The sequence below is a fragment of the Nerophis ophidion genome, linkage group LG28 (assembly GCF_033978795.1).
Source record: "Nerophis ophidion isolate RoL-2023_Sa linkage group LG28, RoL_Noph_v1.0, whole genome shotgun sequence".
In the NCBI taxonomy this organism is placed as follows: Eukaryota; Metazoa; Chordata; class Actinopteri; order Syngnathiformes; family Syngnathidae; genus Nerophis; species Nerophis ophidion.
The window spans coordinates 13,242,820-13,256,237 of NC_084638.1; the positions used below are offsets into that span (position 1 = coordinate 13,242,820).

The window sequence follows — 13,418 nt, forward strand, 5'->3', positions numbered from 1 at the left end:
GTGGTGTTTCATTTTTTAACGTTTTCTGCTGGATTTTTTAATGAAAAAAATGTGCCTTGCCTCAAAAAAGGTAGGGAATAAAAACACTGAACTACAGGACAACAATAACACAACGTTTGATGGCATATAAAGGCGACGAGAAACATCTGATTCATCATTATAAATGTGTGTGCAAGTCAGATTAACTGTGAACCCACACCAAACAAGAATGACAAACACATAACGGGAGATCATCTGCACCGTAACACAACCTAATCATCCATCCGTCCATTTCCTACCGCTTATTCCGTTCGGGGTACTACAAACAGGCAGAAGGCGGGGTACACCCTGGACAAGTCACCACCTCACCACGGGGCCAACACAGACAGACAACATTCACACTCACATTTGCACACTAGGGCTAATTTAGTGTTGCCATTCAACCTATCCCCAGGTGCATGTCTTTGGAGGTGGGACCCACGCATTCATGGGGAGAACATGCAAACTCCACACGGAAAGCCCCCGAGCCCGGGATTGAACTCAGGACTACTCAGGACCTTCGTATTGTGAGGCACATGCACTAACCCCTGTTCCATCGTGCTGCACAACCTAAACACAACAGCATAAATACCCAGAATCCCTTGCAACACTAACTCTTCCAGGACACTACAATATAAACCCGCGCTACCACCAAACCCTGCACTCCAACCCCACCCACCTCAACTCCGCCCCCCGATCTCCCAAATTCGGAGGTGTCAAGGTTGGCAAGTATGCAAAATGGTTTAATTTTTTTTTACCAAGAAAAGTGCACTTGTTATTAGTGTTAATACCGTATTTCCTTGAACAATATGCGCCTGCCTTGAACTACTGCCGGGTGAAACTTGCTTCCCAAAATTATTAGCACATATTCACTGTTAGCGCCAGGTCAAATCAGTGATGTTGCGAGTGACACTACCCCTGTCGACATTTTCAAAATGACGGAGGCAGCTAGGTCAGCAACTTTTACCACTCAAAGGGCCATCTTGTCCCATTACATATCATCAATGGGAGCGGTAAAACTCTTTTGGAATGTATAATGAAATTACACAGCATAAAAAGTTTTTATAGATTCTGCTATTGTGTAAACCAGGGGTCTTGTTCATCAGCCACAGCGGTTACACTGAAGGTTGTGATATAAACAAGTTTAACACTCTTACTAATATGTGCCACACTGTGAACCCACACCAAACAAGAATGACAAACACATTTCTGGAGAACATCGGCTCTGTAACACATTATAAACGCAACATAAGAATTACCCAGAATGCAATGCATCCATGACTCCTACTGCTTATATTATACACCCCGCTAGCACCAATACCCGCCCACCTCAACCGAGCAGTATATTAGCGGGGGGTGAACAAGGAGATGAGTCAAATGCAGAGGACAAATGTCCAGGGTCTACCCCGCCTTCCGCCTGAATGCAGCTGAGATAGGCTCCAGCACAGACGAACCCCACACCACCCCAACAGGGACCACCAAACCTTGCCCCCCCATCTCCCGAATTCAGAGGTCTCAAGGTTGGCAAGTATGCCAAAAGGTCTCTTTTTTTTTCTACCAAGAAAAGTGCACTTGTTATTAGTAGTGATGATATACTTATTTTAAGGTGTTTCTGGGTTCTTTGAGGTTAGCTAATTTTACTTGCTTTGGAAAGTCTTGACAAGCCGAATTTTCTTGTTCTATCGGCGGATCATTTTGCTAAGTTCAAGTAAAATACCCCTCATTTTCGTATTTTTGTTTCTTGTTTTTGAACACTGACTTTTTACAGTGTACCCACTCAGTGGTTCTTAACCTTGTTGGAGGTACGGAACCCCGTTAGTTTCATATGCACATTAGTGCATTTAGTGAAAAATTTCAAAAAATATTTCAAATGTAAGACAAAGTTATGTGTTTTTGTTAACACTTTAGTATGGAGAACATATTCTAAGTAACAAAGACTTAATTTAGAGGTTGTTGGACCCTAGGGGAACATATTCTAAGTAACAAAGACTTAATTTGGAGTTATTTGGTCAGGGTCAGGGTTAAAGGGTTAGGGTCAAATAAGGCCATGCCGAATAAGGCATTAATTAGTACTTAATGACTAATTAAGAGCCAATATGTTACTAATTTGCATGTTAATAAGAAACCAATTAATACTAAAGTGTTACCATGGTTTTTTTTACTGGTGCACAAAATGAACCGTGCATGAACATCACCTTGTTCAAACAACAAAACTAAGACAGTGCATAAACTCACAACAAATTACACACCTGCAAATCAATCAGCTGTTGCCGTATCTGTAATATGCCAACAGGATGAAGTTTGTATTTACACGAAGAGTCAGGTTTGTTTTGATCTTTGCAGAACCCCTGAGGTCAACTCACCGAACCCTGGTTAAGAACCAATGGGTTAGAGCAGGGGTAGGGAACCTATGGCTCTAGAGCCAGATGTGGCTCTTTTGATGACTTCATCTGGCTCTCAGATAAATCTTAGCTGACATTGCTTAACACAGAGGTGTCCAAAGTGCGGCCCGCGGGTCATTTTTTAACGGCCCCGGCACGTTTTAAGAATACAATAAAAAAAAAAAATTAAAAACATAAAAAGTGATATAAAAGAGCAAACGGGTTAAATGTACCAAGAAATTGTTGCAATGTTTACTCTTATAACACAAAGCTGCAATGCAGGCTGTTTCTTTCTTTAAAAAATAATAATGTATCAAAAGCAATGTCATTTTGAATTATTGACCTATTCAAGGCTTCAATTACATCACATTAAATATTCCACTTTGAGATATTTTTTGGGGAAAATGTTGCATATTTTGTGTTTTACCATATAAAAAAAACTGAGCTGTTTTTATTTTTTAAAGAAGGGCCTAAAACAAACAAACAAAACATAAACAACAATAAAACTTCAAATTGACGGCTATATCTGAAGTTGATCCCGAGATTATTGTGCTAAAAGTAAACAGTAAATAAATGTATAATTTATTTTTTGACACTTTAATAAATAGGACACTTTTGGATCCCCAATTATTTTAGTGTGATTTGTTTTTAAGTGTCATTGCTCAAAAAATAATAATGAATCAAAATCCAAAATTAAGGCTCCAATTATTATATAATCTCAAACATCCCACCTAAAAAACTTATTGGGTGAAAATATTGCATATTTAGTGTTTTTTCCATTTTTTTTTTCTAATGTTGATCTAGAGATTTAAAACTTGCATAATAATAAAAATTATAATACTGAATAATGACACATTTGTAATATTTTTTTTTACCAAAACCCTTTGGGGTCCCCGGGATCATAACTGAGTGGAGGCCCAAATGTATATTTTTTATACATATATTGTATTGGTTTTTAAAATAAAAATTTATGAAAATGGCCCCCGCTTGCTCTGATTTTTCAGTGTGCGGTGGGCACCCCTGGCTTAACACGATAATTATGAATAATTCCGCTAGTAAGCACAGAGCTAAAAATAACGTTCAAAATACAAAATGCATTTTATCCATCCATCCGTTTTCCACCAGAATTGTTCAAGAAGTCGCATTAATGGTAAGAAGTATTCGATTTATTATTGGTTAACTTCAGAATAACAATGTTATTAAAAAGAATTGGAGATTTATTATACTCTAAACATGTTGGTCTTACTTAAAAATGCACACATTTAGTTGTATTCAGTGTTAAAAAATATTATATGGCTCTCACGGAAATACATTTTTAAATATTTCATGGCTCTCTCAGGCAAAAAGGTTCCCGACCCCTGCTCTATTGCATTGGTAATTTCCTCTGTTATTTTGATTGCTATTGAAGTCGAGATATTTGCTCTAAATATTAATTGGTTCTCCGCGTTTGCAATTTTATCAAGTCATCGAGCTTTAATATTTTTGACTCAATAAATAAAGGGTTTGTATGTTCTCTATATCCAACATTGTGTATTATTCTAATCGATCTTTTTTGTAACACAGTTAACGAATGTAGCGCACATTTGTAGTTGTTTCCCCATATTTCTGCACAATAATTCAGATATGGTAACACTAGCGAGCAGTAGAGAATATGAAGTGATTTTTGGCCTAGGACGTATTTTGCTTTATTCATTATTGAAATATTTTTTGCTACCTTATGTTGTATGTTTTGTATACGAGATTTCCAGTTCATTTTATCATCTATTAATACTCCCAAAAATCTGGTTTCTTTTACCCTTTCGATATCTATTCCATCTATTTGTATTCGTGTCTGGTGCTCTTTTCTACTGTTACCAAATAGCATTATTTTAGTTTTACTGAGATTCAAGGATAGCCTGTTTTTCTCAAACCATTTTTTTAATGTATTCATTTCTTCCGTTATTATTTGTATTATCTTCTGTGTGTTCTCTCCTGAACAGAAAGCAGTTGTGTCGTCTGCAAAAAAAACTAACTTCAAGTCTTTTGTAACTTTGCAAATATCGTTTATATAAAGATTGAACAATCTTGGTCCCAGTATTGATCCCTGGGGTACGCCACAAGATATATCCAATCGTGTTGAACTATTTTCACCCATCTTCATATATTGCTTCCTGTTGGTTAAATAACTTCTTATCCAGCTCAAGACCCAACCTCTGATGCCATAACGTTCTAGTTTTTTAATTAAAATATCATGATTGTGTCAAATGCTTTTGTTGAATCCATGAATACTGCGGCTGCACATTCCTTACCGTCTATTGCATTGGTAATTTCCTCTGTTATTTTGATTAATGCTATTGAAGTCGAGATATTTGCTCTAAATATGAATTGGTTCTCCGCGAGCGTCCCTCTTTTATTGATAAATGTCTCTAATCTACTATTGAATAGTTTTTCTATGTTTGTGGAGAATTGTGGAAGTAATGAAACTGGTCTGTAGTTAGTGAACTGGTGTATGTCTCCCTTCTTATGAATTGGTTCAACTTTTGCAATTTTCATTTTGTCAGGGAATTTGCCGGTTAAAAATGATACGTTGCTAATATAAGATTGGGGGTTAAAGCCATCCATCCATCCATTTTCTACCGCTTATTTCCTTTTGGGGTGGCGGGGGGCGCTGGCGCCTATCTCAGCTACAATCGGGCGGAAGGCGGGGTACACCCTGGACAAGTTTCCACCTCATCGCAGGGCCAACACAGATAGACAGACAACATTCACACTCACATTCACACACTAGGGCCAATTTAGTGTTGCCAATCAACCTATCCCCAGGTGCATGTCTTTGGAGGTGGGAGGAAGCCACGCAGTCACGGGGAGAACATGCAAACTCCACACAGAAAGATCCCGAGCCTGGATTTGAACCCAGGACTGCAGGAACTTCGTATTGTGAGGCAGATGCACTAACCCCTCTGCCACCGTGAAGCCCCTATGGGGGTTAAATCACTAAAAATAATTCCCGGGTGCGGCCACCGCTGCTGCTCACTGCTCCCCTCACCTCCCTAGGGGGGGGTGAACAAGGAGATGAGTCAAATGCAGAGGACAAATTTCACCACGCTTAGTAGGGGCGACTTGTCCAGGGTGTACGCCGCCTTCCGCCCGAATGCCGCTAAGATAGGCTCCAGCACCCCCTGCCACCCCAAAAGGGACAAGCGGTTGGAAATGGATGGATGAATAGTGTGTGAGTGACAGTCATTGGCACTTTAACTTGAACTTAGTTGAATGTTGTGCTACTCGTAGCTAGGTTGGAGCTAACCATGCTATTAGCCAAGTTGTCATTAGCGGTGTGGACTTGTAAAAAAAAACAGTATAAACTCCATATAAGGCACGGATTCGGACTCCGTGTGTCATTTATCTACGTGTTGCTTTCACGAAAATAAAGTAAACAAGCTGTGAATGTGGCTAACTACCTTGTGTCAGAGAGCTAGTGCGAACCGGTTGGCCGCGAAGCTAGCATTAGCTGCGGCTAGCTGGGTAAATCCCATTCGAGCCCGCTGTGGAAGTCTAACATGAGTCCGGACAAAAGACCGTCCCGGTCTCGCAGGAAAAGTCGCCACCGGTCACCGGGGGTGAGTAGCAACGCGCCGTGGCGGGAAACAAGCAGACTACACCATGGCGTGCTCCTCGCCGGGCAGCCCTCGCAGTAAACTGCAGAGTATTAGCTAACGCTAGCAGGGTCCTCATGACGGACCGCCCTCTGCTCGGAGGCGAGGGGAAGCGGCTTGTTGTCGGGAGATGAGGCCGGGAACTACACGCTCCATGGCGTCCCTGGCGGGAAGCTGGACCCCGCACTTTAAATGTCGCTTGAACAAGTATGTTAAGGCAGGGGTGGACAAAGTATGGCCCGCGGGCCGTTTGAAGCCCGCAGCAAAATTTTAACAGTCCCAGTGCGTGTAGTAAAAGAAATGTAACCTATTCTTAAAGGCCTACTGAAATGAGATTTTCTTATTTAAACGGGGATAGCAGGTCCATTCTATGTGTCATACTTGATCATCCGCTACACCTCCTTGACACCGAAGCACATGTCAAACTACTTCCTTAACCTTCGTCTTGTGTTAGGGTCGGCACTGACCCGTTTTAGTTTTTAAATGCATAAAAACACCACATACATTTATTTTTGTCAGGAACCTCTTTGTCAACAAAATAAAACATTTTAATTTTTTTCACTAAATTATAAAATACTCTGGTAGAAATTATGCCCTTGCTGTTGTTAGGGCCGGTTTCGACCCGGTTATAAAAATAAGATGATAAAGCAATGATAAGAGCCAAAACTGAACACATTGACAGCCAGCTCCTCTCCCAATCATGTGAGCTTTAGTGGATTCTCATTTTACCTTGTTATCCTGTACAAAAACAAACAAAAGACGGACACTAAAAGTGTCACTTTTTGCCAATCTGATTTTGTTTTTTCATTAGTTTTGGAACTAGTAATCTATTTCTCTTGGTTTCATTTGCTTGATTGGTTGTTTGTTTGATGTTGGATTTCTGTTGCTGAAAAAAATACTTTTTAGCCTTTTTCTTGAAGTAAATATATATGGGTCGAAATTGACCCGTAACACCATAGATGTTACTATAGTTAAAATTCTTAAAATGAAAAAATAAACAAAACACATTTATTTAAGAGATGTGTTCTAATACCCCTTAGTAATAGTTAGGTAACACAACAACCTTTTTTTTATTTATATGATTCTCTTGAGGTTCGTTTTACCATTTTTAAAAATTGAAATTGAGGGGTATACTGACAAAATAAGGTCCAATGGCCCAAACCAAAAATATTAAAACCAATATTTTCAAGGATAAGGAAGCCTAACAAGGTAACCAAGAGATGAGAAACAAATTGGATGATGGATAATTGTTTTTAGTGTATTTTACAGCTGGTTTAAAACATGGGTCAAAACCGACCCGTTAACATAAGAGATGGTAACAGAAAGCTAACACAAGAGGAAGGTTAACGTAAATGACCGCCATAACCACAACACCAGGGGGAGCTCCACAAACCACGTTAAACCCAGATTCCGATCTAACAAAGGTCTTAACTCATTCTCTTTCTATGCCACATCAATCAATCAATCAATCAATGTTTAGTTATATAGCCCTAAATCACTAGTGTCTCAAAGGGCTGCACAAACCACTACGACATCCTCGTTAGGCCCACATAAGGGCAAGGAAAATTCACACCCAGTGGGACGGCGGTGACAATAATGACTATGAGAACCTTGGAGAGGAGGAAAGCAATGTATGTCGCGCGGGTCTAACATAATACTGTGAAAGTTCAATCCATAATGGATCCAACACAGTCGCGAGAGTCCAGTCCAAAGCGGATCCAACACAGCAGCGAGAGTCCCATTCACAGCGGAGCCAGCAGGAAACCATCCCAAGCGGAGGCGGATCAGCAGCGCAGAGATGTCCCCAGCCGTTACACAGGCAAGCAGTACATGGCCACTGGATCGGACCGGACCCCCTCCACAAGGGAGAGTGGGACATAGGAGAAAAATAAAAGAAACGGCAGATCAACTGGTCTAAAAAGGGAGTCTATTTAAAGGCTAGAGTATACAAATGAGTTTTGAGGTGAGACTTAAATGCTTCTACTGAGGTAGCATCTCGAACTGTTACCGGGAGGGCATTCCAGAGTACTGGAGCCCGAAATGAAAAAGCTCTATAGCCCGCAGACTTTTTTTGGGCTTTGGGAATCACTAATAAGCTGGAGTCCTTTGAACGCAGATTTCTTGCCGGGACATATGGTACAATACAATCGGCAAGATAGGATGGAGCTAGACCGTGTAGTATTTTATACGTAAGTAGTAATCATCAATGTGGAATGCACTCCCAACAGGTATAAAAGGAAGTGCATCTCTATATTCCTTCAAAACCGCTCTAAAACAACACCTCCAGGCAACTTCAACACTTTACTAATACCCTCCCCCATTCACATCCCATCTCCCCGGATTATAAACAACTCATAAGTACTTCTAATGTATATACTTGTTCTTATGCTATCTGAACTCACTATGTTCTCTGCTGGCTGTACATATCCTACTAAATAAGACCTACACTGTTTCAATGTCCACATTTCTCTGTTGATGCAATTGTTGATGACTGAAGTTCTGATATCAACCAAAGCTCCTCGTCTCACCCCCCGTTTTGTAAATAATGTAAATAATTCAATGTACATACTATGATGATTAACTTGTGTGATGACTGTATTATGTTGATAGATAAATGATAAATGGGTTGTACTTGTATAGCGCTTTTCTACCTTCAAGGTACTCAAAGCGCTTTGACACTACTTCCACATTTACCCATTCACACACACATTCACACACTGATGGAGGGAGCTGCCATGCAAGGCGCCAACCAGCACCCATCAGGAGCAAGGGTGAAGTGTCTTGCTCAGGACACAACAGACGTGACGAGGTTGGTACTAGGTGGGATTTGAACCAGGGGCCCTCGGGTTGCGCACGGCCACTCTCCCACTGCGCCAGAATCCTTATAGTATATATTTGATAGTATATATTGGTACCATGAATTGATTAACGTGGACCCCGACTTAAACAAGTTGAAAAACTTATTGGGGTGTTACCATTTAGTGGTCAATTGTACGGAATATGTACTGAACTGTGCAATCTACTAATAAAAGTATCAAGTTAAATTATTGTGGCTCAATGTGCCTTATTCTTTTTATTTTAATGTACTATTATTTAATATATATTATTGTTTTAGTTGCTCAAGAGATATTCCTGGCTCTGAATTTGCTCATTGCTATTTTTATGTTTTTGTGCATTATTTGTTGCCGTAATCATTAAACAAGCAGGTAATTCATCAGTTACTCAGTACTTGAGTAGTTTTTTCACAACATAATTTTTACTTTTACTCAAGTAAACATTTGGATGACTACTCCTTACTTTTACTTGAGTAATAAATCTCTAAAGTAATACTACTCTTATCTGAATACAATTTCTGGCTACTCTACCCACCTCTGAATGTAACCTATTCTTAAAGGCCTACTGAAATTAGATTTTCTTATTCAAACGGGGATAGCAGGTCCATTCTATGTGTCATACTTGATTATTTCGCGGTATTGCCATATTTTTGCTGAAAGGATTTAGTAGAGAACATCCACGATAAAGTTTGCAACTTTCGGTGCTAAGAGAAAAGCCCTGCCTCTACCGGAAGTTGCAGACGATGACGTCACATGTTTGATGGCTCCTCACATATTCACATTGTTTTTAAAGGGAGCCTCCAACAAAAAGTGCTATTCGGACCGAGAAAATGACAATTTCCCCATTAATTTGAGTGAGGATGTAAGATTCGTGTTTGAGGATATTAATAGCGACGGACTAGGAAAAAAAAAGAAACGCGATTGCATTGGGACGGATTCCGATGTTTTTAGAGACATTTACTAGGATAATTCTGGGAAATCCCTTATCTTTCTATTGTGTTGCTAGTGTTTTAATGAGTTTAATAGTACCTGATAGTCGGAAGTGTACGTCCACGGCCGGGTGTTGACGCGCAGTGTCTCGGGGAAGTCGACGGCAGCTCAACGGGAGGCGCACGCTCGGCTGATATCCGGTATGTGGCGAATTTTTAACCTCAATTTTCTAACCAAAACCTGCTGGTTTACGAGTGGTCGGGATCCATGTCCGCTCTAATCCATAGTAAAGTTTCAACTCGGTGAATTTTAACCATTGTCTAGTGTTTTAGTTTTTAAATGCATAAAATAACCATATAAATTTATTTTTTTTGCATCAAGGCTTTTTGACTTTGTCAGGAACCTCTTTCAACAAAACAAAACATGTGTTTGGTTTTTCACTAAATTATAAAATGCTCTGGATGAAATTATGACCTTGGTGTTGTTAGGGTCGGTTTCGACCTAGTTATAAAAATAAGATTATCAAGCAATAATTAGAGCCAAAACTGCTCCTCTCCGTATCATGTGAGCTTTAGGGGATTCTCATTTTACCTTGTTATCCTGTACAAAAAAAACAAAGACTGGCATGTCCAGACATGCCAGTCTTTGTTTGCAGTGAGGTCAACTCAGTCTCAAAATTATTAAAATGAAAAAATAAATAAAACAAACAAGAGATAAGATAAGATATATGTTCTAATAACCCTCAGTAATAGTCAGGTAACACAACAACCTTTTATTTATTTATAAGATTCTTATAAAGTTAATTTTACCATTTTTTTTTTATTGAAATCAAGGGGTATACTGGCAAAAAAAAGGCCCAATGGCCCATTCCAAAAATATTAAAACCAATATTTTCATGGATAAGGAAGCTTAACAAGGTAACCAAGAAATGAGAAACAAATTGGATGATAGATAATCGTTTTTAGTGTATTTTACAGCTGATTTAAGACATGGATCAAAACCGACCCGTTAACATTAGAGATGGTAACAGAAAGCTAACACAAGAGGAAGGTTAAACAAGGAATCACCGTGTGTTTGTGTGGCTAAAGGCTAAATCTTCCCAACTCCATCATTCTACTGTGACTTCTCCAATACTAATTGAACAAATTGCAAAAGATTCAGCAACACAGATGTCCAAAAAACTGTATAATTATGCCGTTAAGGCAGACGACTTTTAGCTGTGTGTGTGTGCAGCGCTCATATTTCCTTAAAACCCGTGACGTCTTGCGTACACGTCATCATTACACGACGTTTGGAAGACGAAACTTTAAATTTAAAATTGTAATTTAGTAAACTAAAAAGGCCGTATTGGCATGTGTTGCAATGTTAATATTTCATCATTGATATATAAACTATCAGACTGCGTGGTGGGTAGTAGTGGCTTTCAGTAGGCCTTTAAATTGCTGTCATAAGCTGTTATACCAGACCTGGGCAAATTAAGGCCACATGCGGCTTGTTGAGCTTTTTCAATTTGGCCCGCCGTACATTCCCAAATAATTTTTTTAGATCTTTAAGATGGAAGGCGTAGCTGCCATTATAATATGCGGTGATGTTTTCAACGACTGTAAGTCTTCAACGATACCAAGTAGGGCTGCGAATCTTTGGGTGTCCCACGATTCGATTCTTGGGGTCGCCATTCGATTATATATCGATTGTTTTGCTGATGACACCCAACTCTACATGCCCCTAAAGCTGACCAACACGCCGGACTGTAGTCAGTTGGAAGCATGTCTTAATGAAATTAAACAATGGATGTCCGCTAACTTTTTGCAACTTAATGCCAAAAAAACGGAAATGCTGATTATCGGTCCTGCTAGACACCGACCTCTATTTAATAATACAACTTTAACATTTGACAACCAAATAATAAAACAAGGTGACTCTGTAAAAAATCTGAGTATTATCTTCGACCCAACTCTCTCCTTTGAGTCACACATTAAAAGCGTTACTAAAACGGCCTTCTTTCATCTCCGTAATATCGCTACAATTCGCTCCATTTTGTCCACTAAAGACGCCGAGATCATTATCCATGCGTTTGTTACGTCTCGTCTCGATTACTGTAACGTATTATTTTCGGGTCTCCCCATGTCTAGCATTAAAAGATTACAGTTGGTACAAAATGCGGCTGCTAGACTTTTGACAAGAACAAGAAAGTTTGATCACATTACACCTGTACTGGCTCACCTGCACTGGCTTCCTGTGCACTTAAGATGTGACTTTAAGGTTTTACTACTTATGTATAAAATACTACACGGTCTAGCTCCATCCTATCTTGCCGATTGTATTGTACCATATGTCCCGGCAAGAAATCTGCGTTCAAAGGACTCCGGCTTATTAGTGATTCCTAAAGCCCAAAAAAAGTCTGCGGGCTATGGAGCGTTTTCCGTTCGGGCTCCAGTACTCTGGAATGCCCTCCCGGTAACAGTTCGAGATGCTACCTCAGTAGAAGCATTTAAGTCTCACCTTAAAACTCATCTGTATACTCTAGCCTTTAAATAGACCTCCTTTTTAGACCAGTTGATCTGCCGCTTCTTTTCTTTCTCCTATGTCCCCCCCTCCCTTGTGGAGGGGGTCCGGTCCGATGACCATGGATGAAGTACTGGCTGTCCAGAGTCGAGACCCAGGATGGACCGCTCGCCTGTGTATCGGTTGGGGACATCTCTACGCTGCTGATCCGCCTCCGCTTGAAATGGTCTCCTGTGGACGGGACTCTCGCTGCTGTCTTGGATCCACTTGAACGGAACTCTTGCGGCTGTGTTGGAGCCACTATGGATTGAACTTTCACAGTATCATGTTGGACCCGCTCGACATCCATTGCTTTCGGTCCCCTAGAGGGGGGGGTTGCCCACATCTGAGGTCCTCTCCAAGGTTTCTCATAGTCAGCATTGTCACTGGCGTCTCACTGGATGTGAATTCTCCCTGCCCACTGGGTGTGAGTTTTCCTTGCCCTTTTGTGGGTTCTTCCGAGGATGTTGTAGTCGTAATGATTTGTGCAGTCCTTTGAGACATTTGTGATTTGGGGCTATATAAACAAACATTGATTGATTGATTGATTTTGATTCGACGCGATTGTCGATTCAAAAACGATATTTTTCCGATTCAAAACGATTCTGTATACATTCAATACATAGGATTTCAGCAGGATCTACCACAGTCTGCTGACATGCTAGCAGAGTAGTAGATTTTATTTTGAAAGCTTTCATAATTGTAAAGGACAACGTTTTATAAACTGCTTGCAATAATGTAAATTTGTTTTAACTATTAAACAAACCAAAAATATGACTTATTTTATCTTTGTGAAAACATTGGACACAGTGTGTTGTCAAGCTTATGAGATGCGATGCAAGTGTAAGCCACTGTGACACTTTTGTTCTTTTTTTGAATTTTTATAAATGTCTAATGATAATGTCAATGAGGGATTTTATATAATTATAACTAATATTGATACTGTTGTGGATAATATTAATTTTTGTTTCACTACTTTTGGTTTGTTCTGTCTCGTGTTTCTCCTCAATTGCTCTGTTTATTGCAGTTCTGAGTGTTGCTGGGTCAGGTTTGGTTTTGGAATTGGATTGCATTGTTAT

At 39.8% G+C, this 13,418-nt stretch overlaps 2 protein-coding genes across 3 annotated transcripts in view; both read right to left on the minus strand.

Moving 5' to 3' along the window:
• The window catches only part of LOC133545569 (phosphatidylinositol 4,5-bisphosphate 3-kinase catalytic subunit alpha isoform-like), a 51,710-nt gene extending 45,553 nt beyond the window's left edge, over positions 1 to 6,157 (minus strand). The window contains exon 1 of the mRNA XM_061891275.1: positions 5,837 to 6,157. The gene's annotated coding sequence lies outside the window, so the exon portion shown is untranslated. The remainder of the gene's footprint in view (positions 1 to 5,836) is intronic.
• LOC133545573 (zinc finger protein OZF-like) overlaps positions 1 to 13,418 on the minus strand; it is a 538,609-nt gene that overhangs the window by 143,872 nt on the left and 381,319 nt on the right. The window lies entirely within an intron of this gene.